The 27,149-nt window shown below is 35.1% G+C and overlaps 1 long non-coding RNA gene across 1 annotated transcript in view; it reads right to left on the bottom strand.

The window, feature by feature from the left end:
• Positions 1-27,149, bottom strand: part of LOC123379097 — a 256,416-nt gene that overhangs the window by 145,525 nt on the left and 83,742 nt on the right. The window contains exons 2-3 of the long non-coding RNA XR_006583085.1: positions 9,319-9,417; positions 6,589-6,672 (exon numbers count right to left, since the gene is read on the bottom strand). This is a non-coding gene — a long non-coding RNA (uncharacterized LOC123379097). The remainder of the gene's footprint in view (positions 1-6,588; positions 6,673-9,318; positions 9,418-27,149) is intronic.

Genomic DNA, 27,149 nt, shown 5'->3' with positions numbered 1-27,149 from the left:
AAGCTGAGAATGATACAGAAAGAACATTTCTACTAAAATAAGACAAGAAGCTAAACTGTGATCATGACCAAAAGTCTAAGTAAGCCAAACGTATTCCAAATCGAGAAATGGAAAAACTCTTCAACCTTGTTTCCCAGTAACATTTTCACTACTAGACACTGAATTAGAAAACATAAAGTTTAAACATAAACTCTTATTATGAAACAAACATTCATCTTGATCATAAAAAGTGAAGAGAAGCAAGTATACTATGACTAAGAGTGGGAATTATTCTAAAATTATGCCCTGGGTTTCTCACTTATTAGCTTTGTGTTCTTGGGAAAATTACTCAACATCTTTGAGCTATAGCCTTAATTTATCCCTCCGCAAATGGAAGACTGTAGGTGTAATAGTTTCTTCTTCAGGTCATTGTGAAGAGGAACGGTATCATGTCCACCAAGTGAATGACATACTGTCTGCACACATTAATAAACTGTAGCTTTATTTAACCAATCTGCAACTGAACCACAAATGCCCACATCAATGCGCATCCTTCGCTGTACTGAAGATCCAGGTTACCTAGGAAGTACTAGAGTTGTAGTCAAAAGGCTTCCATGTTGGTAAACTTTATTACATGAATAAGATTATTTTGAATGTTATTATTTAATATTATCATTGTTTATGATATCTATGAAGAATCAGGATGTTCCCTTAATAATAGCCAGTGGGAAGCCCCTTCTCAAGGGAAGAAAATAGTTCTGAAGAAGATAGAAATGAAAATGTAGAGCACAATCAAGTACCAATTACACAGAAAATAGAAAAAGTTAATATTCATAACACAGATATAGGGACACTTAAAATTAGCCAAAGTACAAATACAAGGATGAGGTACTAGTGTAAATTTTCTCTTTTTGTCCATTCGTTTTTTTTTCTTTAAAGCTTTTATTTAAAGTCTAGTTGATTGACATACAGTGTAATATTGGTTTCAGGATGAACATAGGAGAAGGGGGGAAAAAGAGAGGAAGGGAAACCATTTTCTTGAAAGTAGATCCATACAGAGATGCCCTGTAAGTTATTTGACCCTGCACATGCAATCTATGGCTCTACCTCAAATTTGTATCTTTTCATTCAGCTTTTTTAAATAAATATTAGACAGTAAGTCTTATATTAGGATTTCATCCTAGAAGATTTAACCCCCAACTAAGTTATCTATTTCACAGGAGGTACCCCAAGGTGCAATGATGACATACCTCTTGGTTATGTAAGACTGGGTTCATTAAAAAGAAAGCTTTATTTTGTTTTGGAGACTTCAAAAAAGAGCCCTGCCTACACTATTCTCCAAGTATTAAACTTTTAAAACAAGAATGCTGCTGCATTTTTTTTTTGCTTTGCCTTGCTTTGCAGCCTTTACTTACATAGCAAAATTGGCTGATTAGAGATCTACTTCTCTCTAGCTCCAAATCCTTTAAGGTCCTTCTTATAGAGAGAAAATGTTTCTTGTGCCAGTTATCACTTACAAAAAGAAAGATAAGGGATTCCAAGATCAAAACCTATTGATCGCAATTCCAAAGTCAATCTCACGTTTTTCTTCCCATACACCAAAGAACACTGGTTAATCTGCAAGCAAGCAGACCAGACCCCAGGCCAAGCCACGATCACCATCGAAACAGGTATTTAGCACAATAATTCACCAAAGATCCCTTACGAATGATAAACAATGAACTCACCTCAAGCACTATTAATGCCTTAAGGAATACAACTTATTTTAAAACTATATTTATGACAATAAATTCCACAAAAGCCACGTTCATTTTTTTAATTTATTCATCACTTATATATGACATCCAGTGCTCATCCCAACAAGTGCCCTCCTTAATGCCCATCACCCATTTTCCCCACCCCCATCAACCCTCAGTTTGTTCTCAGTACTTAAGAGTCTCTTATGGTTTTCCTCCTTCTCTGTTTTTATCTTATTTTTCCTCCCTTCCCCCTACGATCATCTGTTAAGTTTCTCAAATTCCACATATGAGTGAAATCATGTGGTATCTTCTTTCTCTGACTTATTTCACTAAGCATATTACCCTCTTGTTCCATCCATGCTGTTGCAAATGGCAAGATTTCATTCTTTTTCACTGCCTTTGTGTGTGTGTGTATATATATATATATATATATATATATATATATATATATATATACACATACATACACACACACACAGTATCTTCTTAATCCATTCATCAGTTGATGGACATTTGGAGACACCTTCATTTTTAATAAATGCTTTTTTTGTTGTTAGTAGTAAGCTATTATTACTTCAATGTGTATCTTTACAAGGAGACTTTCCTTAACTGAGACTTTTAATGATGACTCTGAGACTCTTGATAAAACTAGCTAAGAACCATGAAGGTATTTTAAAAAGAAAAAAAAAGCCTCAGTGTCATACTTACACATTTTTAAAAAAAAAGGTTTAGGGGCGCCTGGGTGGCGCAGTCGGTTAAGCGTCCGACTTCAGCCAGGTCACAATCTCGCGGTCCGTGAGTTCGAGCCCCAAGTCGGGCTCTGGGCTGATGGCTCAGAGCCTGGAGCCTGTTTCCGATTCTGTGTCTCCCTCTCTCTCTGCCCCTCCCCCGTTCATGCTCTGTCCCTCTCTGTCCCAAAAATAAATAAACGTTGAGAAAAAAAAAAAACTAAAAATAAAAAAAAAGGTTTAATGTTCTGGGGCTCCCTTTGCCTAGTTTGTTTGAAGTTGCAGGGACCCTTCAAAGATGCTGAGGGTATATACAAATATCCAGTTTCTGAGAATGGAATTAAAATATACTGATGAACCTACTCCCCTTTCCTCTCATGGAATCAGAGCCTAGTGGGAGAGATGGAAGCCAGTTATAATCAAGCGCAGGGTTCCCCTCAGTGGATACAATAGCAACTCAAATGGATTAAGAGTGAGCTGTTTAAGAGTGAGGTTAAAATTTCTTTCCAACATATGCACTGCCCAAACACATCTTGAAGGTGGTCTCACACACAAAATCACAATACTTTTTTACTACTTTAAGTGTTTTTTTTAACATGTTGTTAAGCATCAGATACTTCTTTGCATTGAGTGTCTTGTAATTTCTTTGCCAGAAACTGTTTCATATTTCTTATCACTTATACTCATGACAATAATATATCCCAGAAGTATTTTCTAGAATAGATATTATAAATTAGGAGGGACATTACACCACATTAATTCTAAATAGATAATGTTATTGCCTAATTTAATAATATTTGGTAACCTGATTTAAGAATCATGACCATTCTAAAAAGTCATAAAAGAAATCTTTTTAATGAACCAGAAAATAAATGGAATCAAACAACATTAAATGGAGTAGCTTGAACAGTGGAGGATTGAAATAATAATCCTTTGCTATAGTCAGTCACCAGAGTTCTTACATCATAAGAAAAAACTTTTTCCCTCAATGAGAGCTATAGTTGATTACTGCACAGTCTGCTTTTTAAAAAAAAAAAATCCCATTGGAACCTCTATTTTGATTCCTTCATGATCATGAACCTTAACTAAACTCACCTGGAGATAATGGTGAAGATACTTAGCAGCCTTTATTTGCAGTCAAGTAGACTATTTTTATACCCAACCAGACAACATTTTTTATGACAACCCTTGGAGTAAAATTGGAAGAAAAAAAAATAATCTAGAGAAAACTGTGCAAGAAAGCAAGATTTTTACAAATATTTGCTTATTCACTCACACTTTTTTATTACTGTTAATTTTAGAAATGGGATAATATGTGATAGGATCCCATGATTGCAAAAAACTAATTTTCAAACGGAGCTACACTGTTGAATTAAAGCTGTTTGTGCATGTGTGCGCGCATGTGTGTATTTTCACATAAAAATGTGCTATGTGAAAAATGGAAAGTATTTCATAGTGTTGCTGGCTAGATGGATGTGCTAATAATCCGGGTCAGCACACATGCCCCTATTCAGCAGCTCTGGGTGCACTGCGATGATTAGGAATGCTATTTTGAAAGGTGAAGCAAGAGGTCTGCCCTTGCATACACAAAAGTACAGTCCTAAGCAACTAGATGATAATTACCCACTCCCATTACCATTCTTTATAAAAGAGTAAGCTATTAGTTGTAGAAAAATTACATACATGCATGGAATGTACTGGGAGAAATGACTGAACACCATAAATATTACTAAATACTTAGACTACCCTACTGTCATGAAATCATAGATGGATATAGTGAAAACTGAGCATCTGAAATCAACTCTTCCCACATAAAAGACACACAAAATGGTTCTTATTTTTATGCCTGTTGGCATTTTGCTACCTATGTATTGTGTATAAAGCTGACCCACATATGTCAAGTCCACAGATTCTAAGTGCCTTGGGAGGGGTCAGGATGCAGAGCCTGAGTGGTAACATCTACACTAGATCTCAAGCCCATACTTTCCTGGTGTTCTTCTTTCTTTTGACCAGGTTTTCCTATCCTTACGGCCCCTTTTTTTTCTTTTCCTATCATAGTTCTTCACCTACCATAGTTCTAGATCTCAGGCAAGGAGTGGCATCTGCTTGTTATCCAGGAAACTAAATGTTAAAGGGACTCTTAATTAATATGTGTGTAGTGTAAGTGAAAAATTGCATCAGTGAATCAAAATTTACCCTTGTGAACTTATTTTTAAAAATAAATTTAGAATAAATCAATGTGGGGGGAAAAAAGAGAAAAGCCTTTTTTAAGCTGTTGAGATGTTCTAGAAAGATCCCATAAAGGTCAACATTGACAACGCAGTGCACACCGTCATTATTTTCTTTTATCTTGCTCTCTAGTGGTTGAGGGGACACATTTTTCTTTTCTTCTTTTAAAGACATTTAAAAAGCAGTGTTCCAGTTTCACAGCCAGCATCTTCACACCATTCGAAAGACATACAGTCAATCATAACCCCAAAGAGGAGGCAGAGGGTTAGTTTTCACTTAAGTAAAGTTTAGTGAAAAGCCAACAGACCAGTGTGATTATGGCTAGATCAATGATGCATAGTTCTGAAAGGTTTCACACAAGCAGCAGTCTTAGGATGCAGCTCTAAGGAGCAGGTAGGTCAGAAAAAAAACATAAACTCAATGCCCAGCACATGTACCTCCCTTTGGGTCCATAAAGAATCTGACCAGATTGTCTAACGGGAAGCCATTCTTGCCACAGGGGCAGGGTTGAAGTGCTTCCATTTCCGATGACTGCATTTCAGCCTTGAGTATGTCAGCTAAGGTTTTCTGCTGGTCAAAGTCACAAAAATTCCGGTCGATATCTTTTATGAGGAATGACAAATGTAAAAAGATAAACTCGACTGTGTCAGATAAACTATATGGGCTTTTACTAGATCCCAAGCAAAGATTTAACAATGTGTAGTCAATTTCAAAGTCTTCTGCTAATTCAAGGAAACAAAAGACTCTCACTAAAAAGATTTCTACCAGGCTGGAGACTATTATGTTCAGGCTATGAAAACCTTGAGAACTGTCCTTTTCAGATAGGAACTGTTGTAAAGAACTTAAAAAAAAAAAAAAGTTTCTCGTGACTGATCAGATAAATGGGAATCACGTCAAAGTATTTCTTCAGAAGAGATCAATTTTGAATAATCTACCCGTGGCAGAAAACTCTTGGAGCTTCTACCATCTCAGGTTTTCAAAAGCCCCCACAGGGACTTTTGTTTTTAATAGAGAAACTACATTTCATGAGTAACCATCCCCGATCTTTCCTTTAAACAGTACAAAGATTCTTTTTACTCACATGCGTTCTAAACTATCTCTGGATTATCTCTAAAAACAGGGACAGGGGGATTTAATCTATCAGAAATTTGAGTGAGAGCCTACTTACTCTTTTAGGCATTAAAAAAATTAAAAACTCCTCACCTCTGTTAACATAAGCACATATTTTGCCTATGTCTCAGTGAGATTACTATCTGGTCTTTTTTTTTTTTAATCTGCAGGGGTCAGCTAGGAATTTTTTCCTCCTTTTCTTCTTCCTCTCCTTCCTCTCCCCCTCTTTCTCTCTTTATCTACCTTCATCTTCCAATTCTGAATATGGAATTTGAACATCTGTCATAATAAATTTTAACTATCATTTTATTCTCTCTCACCAACCTCATTTAAAATAGCTTCCATTTGGAAGTCACATATAAACACCAAGGAGATTATGAAAGGGTCAGCAGTATGTTCTGCATGGATTCTAATCACAGCTATGTCACAACCTGCCTTGTGACCTTGGCACAGCCACAGTTGATTGTGTTTAAAATATCAAAAAATTATTTCATTCGCTAGTGTGCATAGAATTAAAAAAAACGTTATTTGATACTTCAAAGCAACAAATTCTAGTTCAATGTTTTCATTAAAATATCAGGATTTGTAAACAATTACCTTTATGCTCTTTGGCATGCACAAAACAACTTGGTACTGTAATCCTGCAGTCAAATAAATTGTACATAGGTACAGGCAAGTGTCAAAGTAAATTCCCAGATTCTTGTGCACGTGTAGCATGCCTGTGCCCAAGATAATGGTGAAATAAAAATGACCCCTATACAAATGTCCTTAATAATGAAGAAAAAGGAATATATAATACATACCCAAAATAGTGTGTAAATTCAACATTTTTCACATTTTTCCAAGCCTCAGCAGCTTTTAAAGAAAGATTTCAGGGGTTACCTATCCTGTAGAAAGCATCAAATCAAAAGGATTGACCATTAAGTTTAGCAGCATGATTCATTGTATCAACTTCCCTCAGTCTTCTAATACTCCTTTTCAAAAATTGTGCAAACTGTGTGATACTGTGCGTGGATTAAATTACACCATTATGTCCTTAGAGGAAATATTTTCTATTATTCAGGCAAGGAATGATCTTTGCTCAACCATGACAGGTTCACAACTAGCTGATCTAGAATTTCGGGTTGGTGTTCAACACAAGCCAGTCACACCCTTCCCAAGGCAAACAATTATTTCTAAAGAGTTTTACTGGTGTCATATGTTCGGTCCCAAATAATAGGAAATCTTAGGAAAAAAAGATCTTGTAACTGGTTACGTTGCTTCCTGCAGTAAAGTAATCCCAGTTATAAACACACACACACACACACACACACACACACACACACACACACACACACACCTATTTAAATTTAAAATAACAATTATTTTCTCATTTGTGGCTAAAATTTTTTTAACTCTAGTTCCATGGATTGAGTTGATTTATCAGTCAATAATACATGTTCTCCTTCCAGATAAAGTAGATCTACAAAGCAGCTGTCAAGCAACTGTCGACAGTATAGGCACATGTAATGGGTCAGAAGATAGTTAGCTTAGGACTTCTTACAAAATATCTTTTATTGTTCTTTTTCTGCTCATATGTGTTGTTACACTCCTTTCCAGTACATTCCAGTACTCTCTTCCACTCTCTTTTGCTTTCTTGTAACTTGAGAAGTTTATCCAACTAGAATATTTCTCTTTCCCTAGTAACAAATTATAAATCCTAAGGGTGTCCTTTTACTATGATTTCTTCTAATGTCAAGGTCTAGAAAATTCAACGTCTGCAAAAACAGTGATAAAACCCAAGAATGTTAGAAAAAAAATGTGTATTTTACTACTTCAGACAAATCAATTGCCTAAACAATGATTCAGAAGCAAGAAATAAAACTTAAAAATTGCTCCTTCAAACAGATATGGAAGTCAGGAAACAATTCAGGCTTAGACCTGAAATATTAGTCACAGCACTGTGACCTATCACCTTAAGTGATAAAATACACAGGTCAGAATTGACAATACATACTCATGGCTGATCATGGCTGCTAGTTATTGATCAAAGGAGAAAAAAAAATACTTTGCTGGAAAAACATTGCTCTGAATTACAAACATCCATTCTCTTGAGACTCAGCAACTCTCTGGGTTTCTCCCTCTGGAACTGGAAGCAAGAAGTGAGTTCAGCCAGTATTTAATATCAAGTGAATGTGGTGCTTAATCAATAGTCTTCTGCTTTGTTCCTCGATGTGGAAAGCAGTGTCTATTCATTCAGCAAAGGTTAATGCCAAGGGTCAAGTGATTTCACACTCTCGGTAGGATCCACAACATTGCAGTAGTTCAGATGCCCTAGACAATGATGACTCAGTTGGACTGATTTATTGCCACTCGAAGGCCCTGCTTAATACTAAAGTGCTCTCTTATGATAATACCTCAGAAAATAGCACTGATAAAAGAGGAGGCAATAATTACCTACATTTTGAGGTAATGTCTTCATTTCTAACATCCTATAAAGATGTAGGGTCCATTTTAAATGATCTGCTTCTGGTATTAGCAAGCCATTTAAACAGGATCTTATCAGTATCTCCTCTTTTATGAAATACACCACAGAAGAAATTCAGTAACCATATGATACAAATGTAAATTATAAGTGATGCAGGATTTAACATATGTTTTAGGGAATCCTTTTAAATATTTACTTATTGTAGTATTTTTCCTATTAGATAAGAAGAAAGGAAAAATATTTGCTGATGGGAGGAAAAAATGTAACTTAATATAGTTAATTCCATTAAACAAGGGAGACACAGTTTGCAATTTGATTTCATTCTTTTTTGACCAATTCTACCACATGACAGGCAGGCTAAAAAGACCTGTCTGTATATTTTTTTCTAAATGTGGTTCACTTAAAGCAGCATTAGTTGAGGTCACTGTTTTAAACCAGAACACATTTGACTATGTCAGGGGTCCAATCCTTAACATGTTAGCATCCATGATTATTATTCAGCAATGTCTCATTCCAGATGTGTTTTATATAATGAAAGAAGTTCAAATGTCACCAGGAAAATACTGTGAGAAGAATTAATTGGAAAGCTTATCACAGGAAAGTGATTTAGAATCCAGCTTTCACTAATATATCTGCGAATGATGAATATACTAATCAATTAGTAAAATAAAATAAATTCTGTAAAATTATCTAAAGACATCCTATCATTACAAGTGGAAGAACATTTGAAATAGTTTATTATATACCATTCCAGATGATTAGTATGTAAAGCACTCTAATAAAATTTCTTCCTTCTACTCCTTTTTCATAGGAACTATGGGATTTAAAATTCATAATCCAAACTACTTAAAACAATGGTTAATTCAGAAATCCTATTTAAAACTATTTTCAACTATTTAAAAATATATGTGCAGTCTTACAGATGAGTTAAAAATATATTTTTTGGTATTCATGTAACTCAAGAAAATACATTTAATTCTCAATGAGAATTTGCCTTAAAAACACACAAAATGGGTAAAAATCAGTAACTTTGATATGAATACCAGTTTCATTGTGTAGTGATTACCTGTACAATGTCCAGAGGCCTGAATTTACCTTTTAATCGAACACTTGTCTGCAATTCTTTCCCAATGAGAATGACTTTATAGGCCATATATTTCAAGACCTGTAATAGGAAAAAAGAAGAAGAAGAAGAAGAATTACCAATACAGCTTTTGAAAATAAAAAGAGCAATTAAACAAACTAAATATGTTGGGTTTTTCTAAGCAAAAATACCATTCGTGACCTAAAATCCCTATGGAAAAAGATTGTGAGTTGACAAAATTGAATATTTTAAGAATATCCCAAAAGTGTTTTTTCACAATAACTTTCCCATGCACAGTCCTTCAGTCTCAAGATATTTACTAGGAAATGCAGTTCAGTTAATTCACATGGGAATAAAACAAGTAGCCTAAAAAGAAAGTGTGTGTAGGTCTAATTGTGCACTTCAAAACTACCAAATAAATTACAAATAATGTCATCATTTTGAATGGCTAATAAAATACCTGCATTCTTTGATTTTTGCAGTTGTATCTAACATACATATAATGGCCAGAATAAAATGTGCTATGTTGCCATTTTGCCTATAGTCATAATAAGTATGAAATACAAACAATTGTTCATGTTTTAGTGTGACTGACAAAAAACATTTTCAAGAGCGCACTTTTTATTTCAATAGCAATTATTTCTTGAAATCGTGCCCAGTTACTGTTTTTTTTAAATATGTGTGGTCACTGTCTTGTATCTTCTGTTATGTGCTCATATGTGTAAAAACAAAGGAAGCTATATAGGAAACTCTGTTAATGCAGCTCTTTTCTTAGAAATTTAAACACTATGTAGAACTTTAAAAAAAATTATCTCCTTTCAGCCATGCACACTCATCAGCTATAATTCAAAATCCTCTAATGCTGATTTCAGTGCCTTATGTGGGAATTATCTTGAGGACTAGATCTCTCTCAATAAAAACATCACTTAGGTCAGGACAGCAAGCTTAATAGGCTGATATTTTGATGATCACTCTACAACATATGTGTAGCTAACTCACTTCAAAATATCAATTTCAGAATACCTAAGTAGGAAAAAGGGAAAAACATCTTTCCCTTCATGCTTTCAAAACCGTTCAAGTTTTTCATGAAACCTTTATTTAAAGATTCAAACTATTATTATAATAAATATTGCCAGATAGTATAATGAAATAAGTTTTCTTTAACAATATTATCTAATAGGTCACAAAATGATAATAAAATATATTATGCTTTTCTCAATACAGAGACAACATACTGTTCATCTTACAAAATTAAGAAAATTCAGTCTAGCACGGTGACTATACTAAACAAGACTGTATTATATACTTGAATGCTGCTAAGAAAATAGACCTTACGTGTTCTCATCACAAAGAAGTAATGGGTATTATGTGAGGTTGTCAAGGTATTAACTAACACCACAGTGATAATCTTTTAGCAATATATGTATATCAAATCATCATGCTGTACACCTTAAATTTATACAACATGTCTATTACATCTCAAGCAGCTAAAAAAATATTTTAATTCAAATAACCAAAAACTAAAATTAAAAAGACCCTTCATTTCACCTATTTATCCGTGCATCCAGTCCTTTGTACATGCGTGTACACAGGTATCAACATATACATACTATATGTATGTATATGCAAAAAAACACTAACATATAATGTGCTCATTATAGGATCAGGGTGGCCCATACTCATTTTTAATTTCTTTTTTTAGTAGCAATATACTGTGAATATCTTTGCATATACTTATGTATTCTTTTACATCATACTAATGATTATATCAAATTTCACTTACCACAGTACTCTAATTAGCCGTTATCCCTCCTTCTGAACATTAAAATCATTTTCTTATTACTATTATAGATGAGGATATGCCCTTTTTTTTTAAGAAGGCTTCATGCCCAGTGTGGAGCCCAGCATGGGGCTTGAACTCATGACCCTGAGATCAAGATCTGAGTTGAGATTAATAGTCCGATGCCTAACCAACTGAGCCACCCAAGCATCCCGTGCCAAACCTATTTTTAACAAAATGTATTTAGAAAAAATACCTTAGAAAAAAATCAGAGGCTCAAAGCATACAAAAAGTCAAAAAACTTTGGATAGGTTAGAAGAATAATAGCTCAAAATATGGAAATTTCATTGTTAACTTTGTGAAGCAAATAAAGAATGGAATATTTTTGACCACTTTAACCACACAACTTCCCAGATACTGTCATATACTCCATAGTAGGTCTTACATATTCCAATATCTTAATAGTCATTAACTAATAAGTTTCCACTTGCTATTTTGCTCAAAGTTATTTTAATGGGAAATACTCTATATAACCATCCTCAACCACATAATGGGAATTTATGAGAGTTTCATCAGCTTTTAGAGGTTGAAGAGTATAACAAATATATAATTGTATAGAATGTTCTAGATTCATAATTTTGTAGCCACTTTAAAGATAGTTTGACTATACTATTAAGACCATGTATTAGTCATTTGTACAATATATAGTAATAAAATGAGTAAGGGCCAAACCACAAATCTTATTTAGATGTATAAAAGTCAGCTTGCTTAAAAAATTCAACATAAAAACTCATAATTTCTAAATCTCAATATAAATCAAACCCAAATTAAAGGTTATTTTGCATAATTTGCTTTCCAAATGATTATCCACTAGGGAATTTAATGAAAGAACTTAAGTATTTGTATATTGCCCTTTGCTGTTCATCAACATTAAGTAAAATGCATTCTAAATTTTTGTTATATTGTATGCACAGATTAAATTTTTCCTCTACTCGAAAGATATTTTTAAAAAATAAGAACTCAAATATTCTCATATAAGCCCATCAGTAGTTTGCCAATATTTATTATTCATTCCCTACATTTTTACAGATGACAGGTTTAAAAATAATTGTGTTAAACTGATATTAAAAATCACTGGCAAAATCAAGAAAATAGTAGTTTTTAGATATTACTACTCATGAAAATTTTTATTTAGAATTGTTATTATCAATAAATACTATATACCAAAGGCATTAAAATGTTAAAGTTGACAGAATTTACTGTGAAGTAAATTTTACTTATATCTCAACATAATGTTGTGCATGGGTTTTATTTTTAGGCCAATAATTGTTTTTAGATCAGTAATTATACAAATTATCCACCTGTATAAAAAAGGCCATTAAATAGACCAATAAAAGCATAAGACTGGTCATTCTGTCCTTTGACCCAGTATTACAAATTAGACATGCCACTCACACAATTAGGTAAATCACAATCTTCCTGGGTTTTAGGAAGAGTTACAGGCTTTTAAAAGTATCCTCTTTTTTTGGTTCATTCAAATAAAAAGTTGTCACAGCATAGTTTAAATTTTAGTCCATAGGCTACTATTTTTATATATAAGCCTAAAAATTGTGAAAAATTGGGATACCCCAGTAAATTTTTACATATTTAAAGGATGTTCCTTTTTCTTAGCTTACTTTTCATGTACTGCATCCAAGAAGAAAATACAATGATTGTATAGATTAGGAAAGGCAAGATTATATGGCGAAAGTGAATAATACCCAAATATTAGTACCCAAATTTTTATTTCTAACACACTACCTGGTCAACAGATAGATAAGAGGTTCCATTTATTGTAGAGACCTAGGGACTCAGGCTGAGGATTCTCTCAACCCAGCTTTCTATAGTCAGAGTGCCAGAGGGAAGACAATATAACCTATTACACACTTCTCACAAACCATTTGCCAAATCTATACTTTACATACCTAACTTTAAGGATTTAAGGACACAGAGAAAAAGTCGAAATGTTGGTCACTGGCCCTAATTCTAACACAAACACTTAAGAAGTTTAGCAGGTGGTGAAAATGCATTTTGTTGGATAAAGTCATTGAATTCCATAAATAGGGAAATGGTGAAAATCTTTCAATGTATTTGTGTATTATTGAGTTATTGGCATAAAATAACCCTTCTTAAATGTTGGAGAATTAATGAATGATTGAATTAATGAATGAGTTTTTTAGTGAGTAAATACTCACAAAACTTTCTCCCCGAGAAAAAGACAATGACATCATGAAGATACTTCTGTTACTGTTTGAGAAACTTGCCAGGGAGGATATTTAATGGAAGTTCCAAAATTATGTATTTACTAGCACGATAAATTAATTTCTTGGCAATATGTGGATTGAGACTGAGGAAATAAAATATTTTCCTTTTAAGATAATTGTCTATTCAATTAAACGAGTTTTCCCCTCAAGTACCGCCCAAATGTGTTATACATTCTTGATTCTGCCAAAATAATAAAAAATCAAAAGTATAATATTACATTTAGACATGCCCCAGAATTACAGGTATTTTAAGTCAGGATAGGAGACAAGCATGGAAACAGGACTATAACATAAGGCAGAATAAGATCACTACTATAACACAGGTCCGTACCGGTCCCAAAACATGAGTGTTCTATGCCACAGCCATTTTAACTTCTCATTCTACAAAACAAAACTTTCACAGCTCAAATAATTTCAGTAGCTCATAAATTTCTTCTTATTACACAAGAAAAAATAATCCCTAGTGGCATCCTTTAACAAAAATACAGCCTGAACATTCCTTATGTAAACCTAGAATAAGTTTTCTCAGTTTACAAGAAAAAAAATCAGAAATGTTGACATAGTTTTAGGATTATGTTTGCTGGTCTTTTTTAAGAGTCTTCAAGGTACTTTTTCATTTATACGTATGTACACACACACACATACACATAATTAACTTCTCTAATATTTAATAATTCATATAGGGACTAATTTCACTCATTAAAATGTGGCAGATGCTGGCAAATACAGTAATTTCCCCATGTGGCAAATGGCCTTCATCACAAACTACCCCATTGTAGAAGCCATTTCACATTCAAGTATTTAGTTTTCCTGTCTGCATTAACTTTAAAAAAGCATTTAATGTTGCCATTTGTGTTTGTATGATGTGATGATACTAACTCTAAAGAACACATTTGTTAAACACCTTGTAACTCAGAACAACCAGCTCACAAAACAGTTTGAATCATCCTTAATCATTTCTAGAAAAAAGACTAAGCTGGTGCTGTTTCAAACATCCAACTCTTTGCATGATACTTCAGCCACAGTAAGTCTGTCTGCCCTTCCAGACATCTTGGCAGAGCAGCTGAAATCTCACTCTGTTTATTTCAGAAGGCTTGTTCCTACTACAATTCCATCATACTATGCTGAATATTACTATGAAGAGAAAGTTCTCCTCTGCCTTAGGCAATTGCAGGCAAGGATTATATAAAAAAATCAATGGACGAGAGAATGCTGCAGACACAATGCGATATTCAATTCTGGGGGAAGGGGACTAGCTGGACTTTAAGACATATATACGACAACTTATTTCTGAGACCATGCTCAAATTATCCATTTAAATCCATATGCAGGTTTGAATCAGGCTCAAATTCAGTAATGAAGCTATTACTGATTCTGTGGAACATGACTTCAAAATTGAGCAAATACTGAACAAACTATGAGGAGCTCTTAAACTCTGGACGTATGTACCTAGACATCTCAATTTAACAACCAGACATACATTAAACAGCATTAATAGCCAGGCACTTAATGGATCAATTCCCACTGTTTGTGTAATGTGGAAATAAAAAAGGCTTATTAAATGACAAGCTTTCCCTGGTTTGTGCTAATTAATTATACACCACATCTGACTGCTAATTTAGTGGGAAAATGCAGCCCCGAACCACAGTTTCAGCTTGAACTTTGCCTCACCATCACCCAGTTCAGCACAGAGTGCCGCTGCAGCCCGCCTCTGAACGACACCAGTATTAAATTAGAGCACGAGGCCATCAATTTAATAAGTGCTGCAGCAGGTAATTTGAATAAGGACATATTAGTATTCTACCAGTGCACAACTAAAAGCAGCTGACCTTTCAGACCAAAGAAGATCCTTGAACACATTCAGCTGAATCTGAGAACACAGTAATAATCTGACAGTGGTAAGAGTGCCAAGAGAGACGTTTACGATCCTGGACCCATTACTATACATCAGGCTCTCTGTGGTATTACGCGAATAGTTTATATACCTCGGCCTCTCATTTTGCTCTTGCTCCCTGCCATGAAAGAAAAGACACAGAACTCAAGCTCATAAAAAAAAAAAAATCTTATTTTCTTTCTTTTTTTAATCTTGTTTTCAATACGTTTAGAAACTCTTATATTTTGGATTTGTGGTGCCAAGAACACAAAACTAATCGATGCACATGTAAATCAGATCTGAGAAGGCACATAAGAAATCATCAATTTCCTAAAATATGAGGCAAACTTAACATTAGCAAAAGTAAACTTGAATCTATTTAAAAAAAAAAAAAAAACTGCTGTGAAACAACCAGGAACCACAGCACCTAGAGCGAATAAGAGCTTGGGCGCAGGAGTAAGAGTAGAACTGGGTTTGAGTCCCTGCTCTGTCACACGTTTACCATCAAAGATGCACTTACTGAATTCAATGAATTCAGTTCAACAGATGTTTATCAAGTCCATCTCAACCCATGTTGTAAGCCCTAAGGTTATAAGGATGAAAAAAGATTTGATCCCTGTTTTCAAGGAGATCAAAATCTAGCAATGGTGACAGACACAGGCACTATTAGTCACAGTACAGAATGAGAAACCTCTTCAAGCACAGAGAACAGTGATGAATTTGCCTGGTGGTTTCCAGGAAAGGTCCTCACACATGGCAATAGCGATTCTGGGTGTCACGAACATTTCACCAGCACAGAGGAAGGAATGCCCTCTGATGAGAAGTTTTCATCAAATGGCAAAACTACTACACTGTAATAGGAAGATATATCAGATTAAATTGAAGAAGTATGAGAAGTTGTAAGCATGTGATCCTGTGTGCTTGAAAATGGTTTCTATGTAAGTATAAATACAATGTATTAGTGGGTTTAAAATCAACGTTTGGAGGGAGTGGCCAAAATGTTTACTTTCTCGGCCTCACAATAAAAGTGTAAGTCAAAAACACATCTGGAGTTCCACCCAAAGGAAGGAATATGCAACTAAGCCAGGAGTGTGCAAGCGCCACACTTTGGTAAAGGGGTTTCCCTCCCTAGACTTACTACTACACCATCCTCTCTTCCTCTGCTATTTAGGTAACCAGTGGAGGGGAGGACAATAGGAAAGATGTCATTACAGATCTTAAAGCCACTTTATCTTTTTTTAAATTCTAAACTTTGACACCTTATCTACTATTACTTACAAAATACTTCTTTCACGTTCTATAACCAGCACTGACACTTACACAGCAAATACTGATGCCGCCTTACTGCTTATTTACAGCTGCATGTATTTAACCAGTTGTTGCCTGTGCTCTACAGGTTATTGAATATTTTGAGTATCACCTGCATAGCCACAGTCCCAGCAGAACACAGAGGATGAAGTAACTGAAGGGAAGAACTATTTAGAAAGTCTAGGTAGGAGTAAAAGAAACCACCGAGGTGCCTTGGGGCTGCTAATTTGGGGCTGCAACCACTCCTATGACCAAAGAGGCAGGACAGGAGCCTTAGGAGAGAAACGGCCAATACATTGGCAATGTGGCAGGGCCAAGCCTGATGAAGCAATACCCTGACCTCACTGAGCTGTCACCTTTGATTTTTTGCAATACCTCTTATTGGCCATATCCAACCAAGAAGCTTAAGTCTAAGAAATCCAAGGATGCAGAACTAAAGTTTCTTTGTACCTATGGGGCACAAAGCAGAGAAGAGAGTGGTAGAGAGCGGTTCTGGAAAAGTGAAGGAAAAATAATCTGGCACATATTTCGCTCCTGCTTGTATTAACGGAGTTACACCAGCATGTTCAAAGTCACAATGGAGAACTTCCTCCCAAGTCCAAGTCAGTCTTCCCGGTTTCTAGGGTCCCAGACAGTCTATGCTTCAGGAATCCCATTCCTAATCCTGCCTTTGTCTGGGAATAGCCTATTGTCAACAGCTTTCTGAAAATCTGAGTTGCCTATTAAAACATGCTATTCCTCTAGACTACTCTCTTTATAAATGATAGCTAAAGCTAAAAGTGGTTTTGTACCAATGGCTGCTGATATTCATGTATGCTCTTTTCACTTAACTTTTGAAAATTGCCTTCTTTGTAATGCAAAGCTGAACCAAAGGAAATATCAGTAATGACAGTCTTTTTGAAATCTACAAACTCATGTAGCAGCCTTCTGTTGCAGCCAATAAAAGTAAAATGAGAAACCATGCAGGCTTAGTCTAGGATAGTGGCATGGAGAGGTGATGGGGTGGAGGTGACATATCCCCAAGATAGGACTTCATGACAATTGAATTTGGATGATGAGGCAAGAGTCATGAATAACTGGTTTGAGTGACTAATTCATTGCATAAGAATTCAATTAGTCAAGATGAAGAATAAAAGGAAATGTATAGGTTTTATAAACTTCATGAACCAACCTTATTTTTTCTTTATTGACTAAAATCCAACACTAAGAAAATAATTAAGTTTCAGGGAACCTGGGTGGCTCAGTCAGTTAAGCGTCCGTCTCTTGATTTCAGCTCAGGTCATGATCTCATGGTTATGAGATCAAGCATTGCGTCAGGCTTGGTGCTGACAGCGCAGAGCCTGCTTGGGATTCAGCCTCTCCCTCTCTCTGCCTCTGCCTGCCTCTCTCTCTCTCTCTCTCTCTCTCTCTCTCTCAAAATAAGTAAATAAATAAACTTTTTCAAAAAAGAAAACAATTAGGTTTTCAATGATTTGTCAGTTTAGAAGAAGTGCAGGAGGTAAGCAAGTGACATTTGGGAATCCCTCAAGAAAATGCTACATTTGCAGGGTATAAGACTGGAATAAATTCACCCCATAAAAAGTGACCTAAAGCCTCGTTACAACATTATGAATATGAAGTTATCATAGTATAAACATCGAGATATCTTAAATAACTGCCATTGTCATTCTTACATATAAGCTACAAGGTGAGGGAGAAAAACACCTCACTTGAATATTAATTTTTAGTAATACACAAGGAAATGAAGGACAAAACATAAACACAGCTGAAGTAGCATAGGTAAATATATTCAGTGTCACATTCATTTATTTTTAAACCCATTCATTTATTTTTAAACTCATGTCATCAAGGTACTTAATTATAGGCAGGAAAAACCAACTCTAAGCAGAAAATAAAATTATTAAAATAGCAGGTTATAGGGCACAGGACAGAGAGCTCTGTAAAAGCCTCCAGATACAACAACAGGTAAGCAGTTGAAACAGGGAGACCTTGATTCACTGTTGCAATTGGCAGTGAGAAGTAGCCCCTAGGGCAGAACCGTTCCAATCATCCCTGCTCTTTTTCCTCAGTGCCAGCATTTGTCTCTACTAGCAGCAACCTTCAACACGGGCAAAGAAAATGCAGAAACTAGAGAGAATATCACTTACATCCTAACAATAACAAAGCAGATTACCTATAAAATCACAGATGGTTTTACATCCATTAGTGTGCTGAGAATGCAAAGAAACCCAATAAACCATAATCCAGAAGATGCTGAACTTATTGGCTGCTTGTGTCTTTGGTACAGACATGAGAGTAGAAAGAAGCCACCTTGGACACAGGTAAGAAGAAAACACCTACAATTTTAACTAAACTTTAAATACCAATTAGGGGATGGCATGAGACTTTAGAACCCCTGGGAGAACTAAACAAAAAGAATCTGCACCTTTTCCACAGGCCTTCATCAAATGTTCAGGAGTCCCATCTGGGGATAAATGCAAGCTTGAGAAGATACCAGCACCCCATATTCATTGCAGCATTATTTACAATAGCCAAGACATAAAAACAATCTAAGTGTCCAGCAAAATATCAATGGGTAAAGAAAATGTGGTGCATATCTACAATGGAATATTAGCTACAAAAAATGAGAAATATTACCATTTTCAACAACATGGATGGGCCCTGAAGGCGTTATGTTAAGTGAAATAAGTCAGAAAAAGACAAATACTGTATAACCTCATTTATGAATGGAATCTTTTAAAAAATCATAGGGAAATAAATCAGATTGTTGGTTATAAGTGTGGGGGGGGTGGATAACTTACAGTTATAAGATGAAGAAATACAAAGGATGTAACCTACAACATGATGACTGTAGCTAACACTGCTGCATGATATACTGGCAAGTTGCTGTGAGTAAATGCTAAGAGTTCTCAATGCAAGAGAAAAAATTGTTTTCTTGTTCCTTTTTTTCTTGCTCTTCATTTTATCCATATGAGATGATGGATGTTAGCTGAACCTATTGGGGTAACTGTTTAGCAACATATGTAAATTACACCATCATACTTTATGCCTTGAACTTACACTGTCAGGTGTGTCAATTATTTCTTAATAAAACTGAAGAAATTTGTTCACGAGGAATATTAAGAGAAAAGCAGAAGAGATGAGCGAGACCCACCTCACTGAGGCACAGGTGTACAGGACCTGCAGAAGTCTGAGACCATGACGGAGGAGGAGAACTAAAAATTCTCTAGGCATTCTGGGCCCCACATTCATCAATACTTGGAATTAAAGATGAGGTATTACAGATCCTAGTGAGATTAAAGAATAATGAGATATTATGAACAATCATATGCAAATAAATGTGATCACTTAGAGGAAATGAACTGATTCTTTGAAAAAACTTACATAAACTGACAAAACAAATAAAAAATCTCAATAGCATTATACCCATTGAAGAAAATGAATTCAGAATTCAAGAATATCCTATAGGACCTCTACTCCTGACCATGATAAAGTAATAGGGCCGAATCTCCACCCCACCTCAACCCCAGAAGAGTAGATAATTCTCAGAGATTGCACAGAGCTGTGCAAAGTTTGTGTTCCCATCAGTCAGAGTGAAAAGGCCTCCTAATTCTTAGTGAAATGAATTAAAATCCTCAGAAGTATATCTCCTAGAAATATAACTCAATTAGCCCTACACTAAACGATGTCCTGGATCCTCACTAACAAAGCATAAAAGCAAACTTCAAATGAATCAAACTAATCCCCCAAAATTTAACTGCATGACATTTTTTTAATCCAACACTAAAAAGAATGTAGCAAAAAAAAAAAAAAAAACCATAAGAAGAGAGGAGGGTGACTGTCTGGCACCAAATCAAAATTATCAGTTATATACAGTAGCTAGAAAATATGACTCAGAATCAGGAGAAAAATCAGTACAATCAGATCCAGAAATAAAAAAGATAATAAAATTAACAAAGATATTAAAATAGCGTTATAAGTACCCTCAAGTGCTGAAGAATATAGAGAAATAAACAAATGGGGCTATATCAAACAAAAAAGCTTTTGCACAGTGAAGGAAACCATCAGCAAAATGGAAAGGGCAACCTACTAAATGAGAGAAGATATTTGCAAATGATGTAACTGATAAGGGGTTAATATTCCAAAATACATAAAGAACTCACACAACTCATTATCAAAAAACAAACAAACCAACTAAAAAATAGGCAGAGGATCTGAAAAGACCTTTCTCCAAAGAAGAATACATAGAGATGGCTAACAGAAACGCAAAAAGATGCTCAACATTACTAATCAACAGGAAAATTAAAATGGTATTTGTCTTTAAAAGCACATCAAAACACAATTAGATATTATCTCATACCTGTCAGAATGGCTAGTATTTAAAAAAAAAAGTAAGAAAAAAACAAGTGTTGCTGAAGATTTGGAAAAAATGAAACACTTGTGCACTATTGGTGGGAATGTAAACTGGTTCAACCACGACGGAAAACAGTATGGATGCCCCCTCCCTTTTGTTAAGTTTATTTATTTATTTTCAAAGAGAAAGAGAGAGAGAGAGAAAATCCAAAGCAGGCTCTGTGCTGACAGCAGAGAGCCCAATGCGGTTCTCAAACTTACTAACTGTGAAATGACCTGAGCCGAAGTTGGATACTTAACAAAATGAGCCACCCAGGCACTACTGGAAGATCCTTTAAAAGTTAAAAAACAGAACTACCATGGGATCCAACAATTCCACTGCTGGGTATTTATCCAAAGTATACAAATACTAATTAACCATTTGCAACTACGTGGACAGAACTAGAGGGTATTATGCTAGGCAAAATCAGTCAGTCAGAGAAAGACAAATACCATATCACTTCACTCATATGAGGGCTTTAAGATACAAAACAGATGAACATAAGGGAAGCAAAAATAATATAAAAACGGGGTGGGGGAAACAGAAGAGACTTAAATATGAAGAACAAACAGAGGGTTACTGGAGGGGTTGTGGGAGGGGGGATGGGCTAAATGGGTAAGGGGAATTAAGCTATCTACTCCTGAAATCATTGTCACACTATATGCTAATGTGGATGTAATTGAAAACAATTTTAAAAAATGATACTAATTAAAAAGATAGAAGCACCTCTATGTTTATTGAAGCATTATTTACAAAAGCCAAAATATGGAAGCAACTTAAGTGTCTACTGATACATAAATGGATAAAAAAGGTGTGATTACACATATGTATACAATGGAACATTACTCATCCATTAAAAAAGAATGAAATCTTGCCATTTGCAACAATATGGATGGCTCTAGAGTATATTATGTTAAGTGAAATAAGTCGGGCAGAGAAAGACAAAAACCATATGATTTTATTTATAGGTAGAATCTAAAAACAAAACAAAGGAATAAATGAAATTAAACAGAAATAGACTCATAAATACATTGAACAATCTGGTGGTTGCCAGAGGGAGGGAAGGGATGAAATGGGTGAAATAGGAGAAGGATATTAAAGGTACAAATTTCCAGTTATAAAATAAATAAGCCAGGGATACAATATACAGTATTGGGAATATGGTTAATAATATGTAACAACATTATATGGTGACACATGGAAGTTATATATATGGTGGTGGTCATTTCATAATGCATATAAATGTTGTATACCTGAAATTAATATACTATTGTATGTCAACCACACTTTAAAAAAAGAAAAAAAAGAATATAGAGGAAAACATGAGCATAATGAGGAGACATAAAAGATACTATCAAAATTAAACAAAAGAAAAATAAATGAAGTGTCCAAAATAAAAACTATACCAGATGAGATTAATATATTATAGACTGCAGGAGAAAAGATCTGTGAACCTGAAGACATAGCAAGAAAAACTATTACATATAAAGCACACAAAGGAAAACATAGCAAAGAAACACTGAGCTCACGACTTGTGGGACAATGGCAAATAATTTGTAATCACAGTCTCACAAAGAAGAGAAAAGACAGAAAAGATTTAAAGAAACAGTGGCCACACATTTTCTAAATTTAACAAAAATTATAAAAGCAAGTCAAAGAGTGTCAGTGTAGCCCAAAATAACAAACAGAAAGAAATATATAACAAGGCACACCATAATTTAATTTCTAAAAACCTGTGATAAAGAGATGATTTTAAAAGCATTTGGGGGGTAGGGGAAAGAACACGACCAACAGAGGAACAAAAACAATAATTAAGCCTATTTCTCATTAGAAACTTTCCAAGCCAGAAGAAAAGAGAGTAACATATTTTAAATACTGAAAGAAAACTAGAATTCTATACCCAGTGACACTATCTTCCAAAATGAAGAGAAATTAATGAAGACTTTCAAACAAACAAAAGTTGAGAGAATCAATTGCCATTAGATCTGGGCTGCAAGAATGCTTGAAGGAAGCTCTTCAGAAAGATGGAAAGGGATACTTGATGAAAATATGGAATTACAGAGGAATAAAGAGCACCAGATCTGTGACTATATAGGCACATATAAAAACAATTTTTCTTGCCTTTTTAATCTCCTTAAAAATATTAACTCTTGAGAGAAAAAAATAACTTATCACAAAGTTTATAAAACACATCAAACCAAAATATATGAAAAAATTGCACAAAGTAAAGAAGAACAAATGAAGATATCTTGTTATAACATTCTTTCACTGAAAAGAGGTATAATATTATTTGAGGGCACTCCAAGATACATTAAAGATTTATTTTTTAAACCCTAGAATAACCACTAAGATGAAACAGAGACATATAGTTTATAAACCAATAATATAGATAAAATTAAATAATAATATTGAGTTAAAAGAGTGTAGAAAAAAGAAAACATAGAAGAATATATTAAAAATAGCCCCTACACCTTCCACAAAAATTGACTCAAAATGGATCATAGACCTAAATGCAAACACAAAACTATAAAACTACTGAGGAAAACAGCAGAAAACCTAATGACTTTTTAAATACATGGCAATGACATTAAATATAACATTAAAGGCACAACCCTTGAAGGAAATAATAAGCTGGACTTCATTAAATTTTAAAACTTTGGCTCCGCAAAAGACACTGCCAAGAGAACAGGAAGACAGGTTACAAACTGGGAGAAAATATTTGCAAAAGACATGCCTGATGAAGGACTGTTATCCAAAATATAGGAAGAACTCTTAAAACTCAACAACAAGTGGGGTGCCTGGGTGGCTCAGTCGGTAAAGCGTTCGACTTCCTCTCAGGTCATGATCTCGTGGTTTGTGAGTTCAAGCTCCATGTCGGGCTGTGTGCTGACAGCTCAGAGCCTGGAGCCTGCTTCAGATTCTGTGTCTCCCCCTCTCTCTGCCCCTCCCCTGCTCATGCTGTCTGTCTGTCTCTCAATAATAAATGTTAAAAAAAAAAAAATTTTTAACTCAACGAGAAATAGATTCTAGACCTGAACAGACATCTTACTAAGGAAGATATGTAAATAATAAACATACGAAAAGATGCTCCACATTATATGTCATCAGAGAAATACAAACTGAAACAACAAGATATCAGTGCACATCTATTAGAAAGGCCAAAATCCAGAACACTGACAACACCAAACGCCAGCCATGCTCTGGAGTAACAAGAATTCTCACTCACGGCTGGTGAAAATGCAAAATTGCATAGTCCCTTTGGAAGATGGTTTGGCAGTTCTTACAAAACTAAACATACTCTCACCATATGATCCAACCATCATGTATGTTGGTTTTTAGCCAAAAGAGCTAAAAACATGACCACACAAAAACCTGCATACTGATGCTTATAGTAGCTTTATTCATAACTGCCCAAACTTGGAAGCAATAACGATGGCCTTCAGTAGATGAACAGATAAGTAAACTGTGGCATATCCAAAAGAATCTTATTCAGCAGTAAAAAAAAAAAAAAAAAAAAAAGAGTGAACAAGTCATGAAATGACATGGAGGAATCATAAGTACATTTTACTAAGTGAAAAGGCTACTTACTGTATGATTACAACTATTTAACATTCTGATAAAAAGAGATGATGAGGGTATCAGTGTTATACCAAGGGTTGGGAGAGAGGAAAAAGTGAATGAACAGAGAAAAGAGGATTTTTAGGGTAGTAAAACTATTCTAGAGTACACTGTAATAGTGTATATGTGTCATTGCACATTCGTCAAAACCCAGAGACTGTGTAGCACTGGGAGTGACCCCTGGTATATACAGTGGAATTTGGGTGATAATGGTATGCGTGTGTAAGTTTATCGATTGTAATAAACACACAACTCTGGTGTGGGATGTTGACAGTGAGGGAGGCTGCGACAGAGATGCAGGGGTAGTAGTTTCGGCTCCATTTTACTGCCAAAGTTGACTTACTTTTTTTGAGCAGTTTTACATTCACAACAAAATGGAGCAGAAACTACCTACCCCTGCATCTCTGCCCCAACCTCCCTCACTATCAACATCTCATACCAGAGTGCTTTGTTTATTACAATTGATAAACTTACACACGCATACCATTATCCCCAAACGTGATGGGAATTAAGGAGGGCACTTTTCGGGATGAGCACTGGGTTTCATATGTCAGAGATGAATCACTGGGTCCTACTCCTGAAGCCAAGACCACACTGTATGTTATTTAACTTGAATTTAAGTAAAAAAAATAAGTCTACTTTGAAAATTAGTAAGATAATACATTTCAATGTGAGCATATAGAAAATTCTATTAAATACAAATGGCCTAAAAGCCTAAATTAAAAGGCAGAGTTGTCAAACTATATATTTAAAAAAGGAAAAACCAACTATATACTCCATACAAGAAATCCACTTTAAAAATAATGACACAGATAATAGAATTGAAATGAATCATAGGAAAGCTACAGGACCTATATTATTTTTCAGACAAAGTGGTTTTCAGAACAAGACATATTACCAGATATAAAGAAGACTATTTCATAATGACAAAAGAAGTTAATTCACCAAGAGAATATAACCCTAAACATGTATGTACCTAAAGCTGGAGCTTCAAAGTATATGAAGCAAAAACTGATAGAACTAAAAGTAGAAATAGAAAATTCTCAATTTTAATTGGGAATTTCAACACTCCTCTCTTGGTAATTAATAAGTAGACAGAAAAATCAGTTAAGGATATATTCTACTTGACCTAATTGACATTCCATCTCAGGACAAGAGAAACCATATTCTTTTCAAGTACACATGTAGCATTCAACAAGAACCACCATATTTCTGGGCATAAAACAAATCTCAAAAATTTTTAACAATTGATATCACATGACATATGTTTTCTGAATGTGGCAGGCAAAATGATGGGCCCATAAAGATGTATACTAATCCCTGAAGCCTGTAAATATACTAAGTTACATGGAAAGTAGGAATTAGGGTCACCAGTGAAATTAAGACTGCTAATTTAGTGACCTTAAAATACAGTTGGAATTCTGGATTTTTCAGATGAACCTAATGTTATCTACAAGTTCCTTTAAAGTGGAAGAAGACAGAAGAGGGAGAAGAAAGATAGCAACATTAAGGCTCCACACAACATTGCCGACTCTGAAGATGAAGGAAGAGGCCCATGAGCCAAGGATTATGGGCAGCCTCTAAAAGCTAGAAAGATCAAGGAAATGGATTCCCCCCTCCCCCACAGGCTCCAGAAAAAAATGCAGCTTCACTGTCATCGTGATTTTTTTTTTAAACAACAGTGTGTGTAATGCATCTTCCCAGTAACATTTCCTTTCATTAAGATATAAGTGCTGGTAAATTTATGTATAGAAGCAAACTGGATAAGCCATGAGCTTAAATCCTTGAAACTACACTGTGTATAAGCCATCCTTCAAGTAACATCTTCTTTCATTAAGATGTAAGTGTTTTTAATCTTATGTGTAGAAACATATGGGAAAAGTCATGTACCTCCCTCCTCCACCCCAGATGTCTTTTCTAGCATGATGCCCTTCTTCATCCACATTTGTGTTTCAGGTGTAGAGAGGAGAGAGTGAACTTTTGTCTGTTGGTCTCCCTGGACTGAAGAGACAGAGGGTGCAAAGCCAAGACTGTTACAACTCTCAGAATGGCTTATTACCCAGAGCTGTCTGTCTGGGTCAGACAAGGAAATGGAGGGAAAGCTTCCTGTGGAAAGACTTCCTATCCCAAAGGAGGTGAACCGCAAAGGATGAAGAGATGGACGCTGCCTCCCTGGCTCCTCTTGGCAGCAATGAACTCCACTCCCCAGGCATCGGTCACCTCTAATCTTTTTAATCATAACACCTCCATTTGTATCGGTGTGTTGGTATTGATGAGATCATGATATCGTATATGGGAATTTTTTCTGTGTAAATCATCAAGTATAAGAAACTATGAGACTCTGAGCCTTGCTTTAGAGAATTTGCAGTGGAAAAAAATGGGTGTCATCCAACCAGCTTTTAATCATCTTGACTCAAGTGAAAATACTCATAATTTCACACTGTGAATCGACATTTACAACCCTTAAGGGTGGGCCTTCAGGCCTGGCTCTCGACGATGGTGTCTTGCACAACTCAGACTCCCTCTGCTCTCACCCAC

The sequence above is a fragment of the Felis catus genome, chromosome A1 (genome assembly GCF_018350175.1).
Source record: "Felis catus isolate Fca126 chromosome A1, F.catus_Fca126_mat1.0, whole genome shotgun sequence".
Classification (NCBI taxonomy): Eukaryota; Metazoa; Chordata; class Mammalia; order Carnivora; family Felidae; genus Felis; species Felis catus.
The sequence above is the reverse complement of the archived record's forward strand: the minus strand, read 5'-3'. Positions and strand labels throughout refer to the sequence as shown.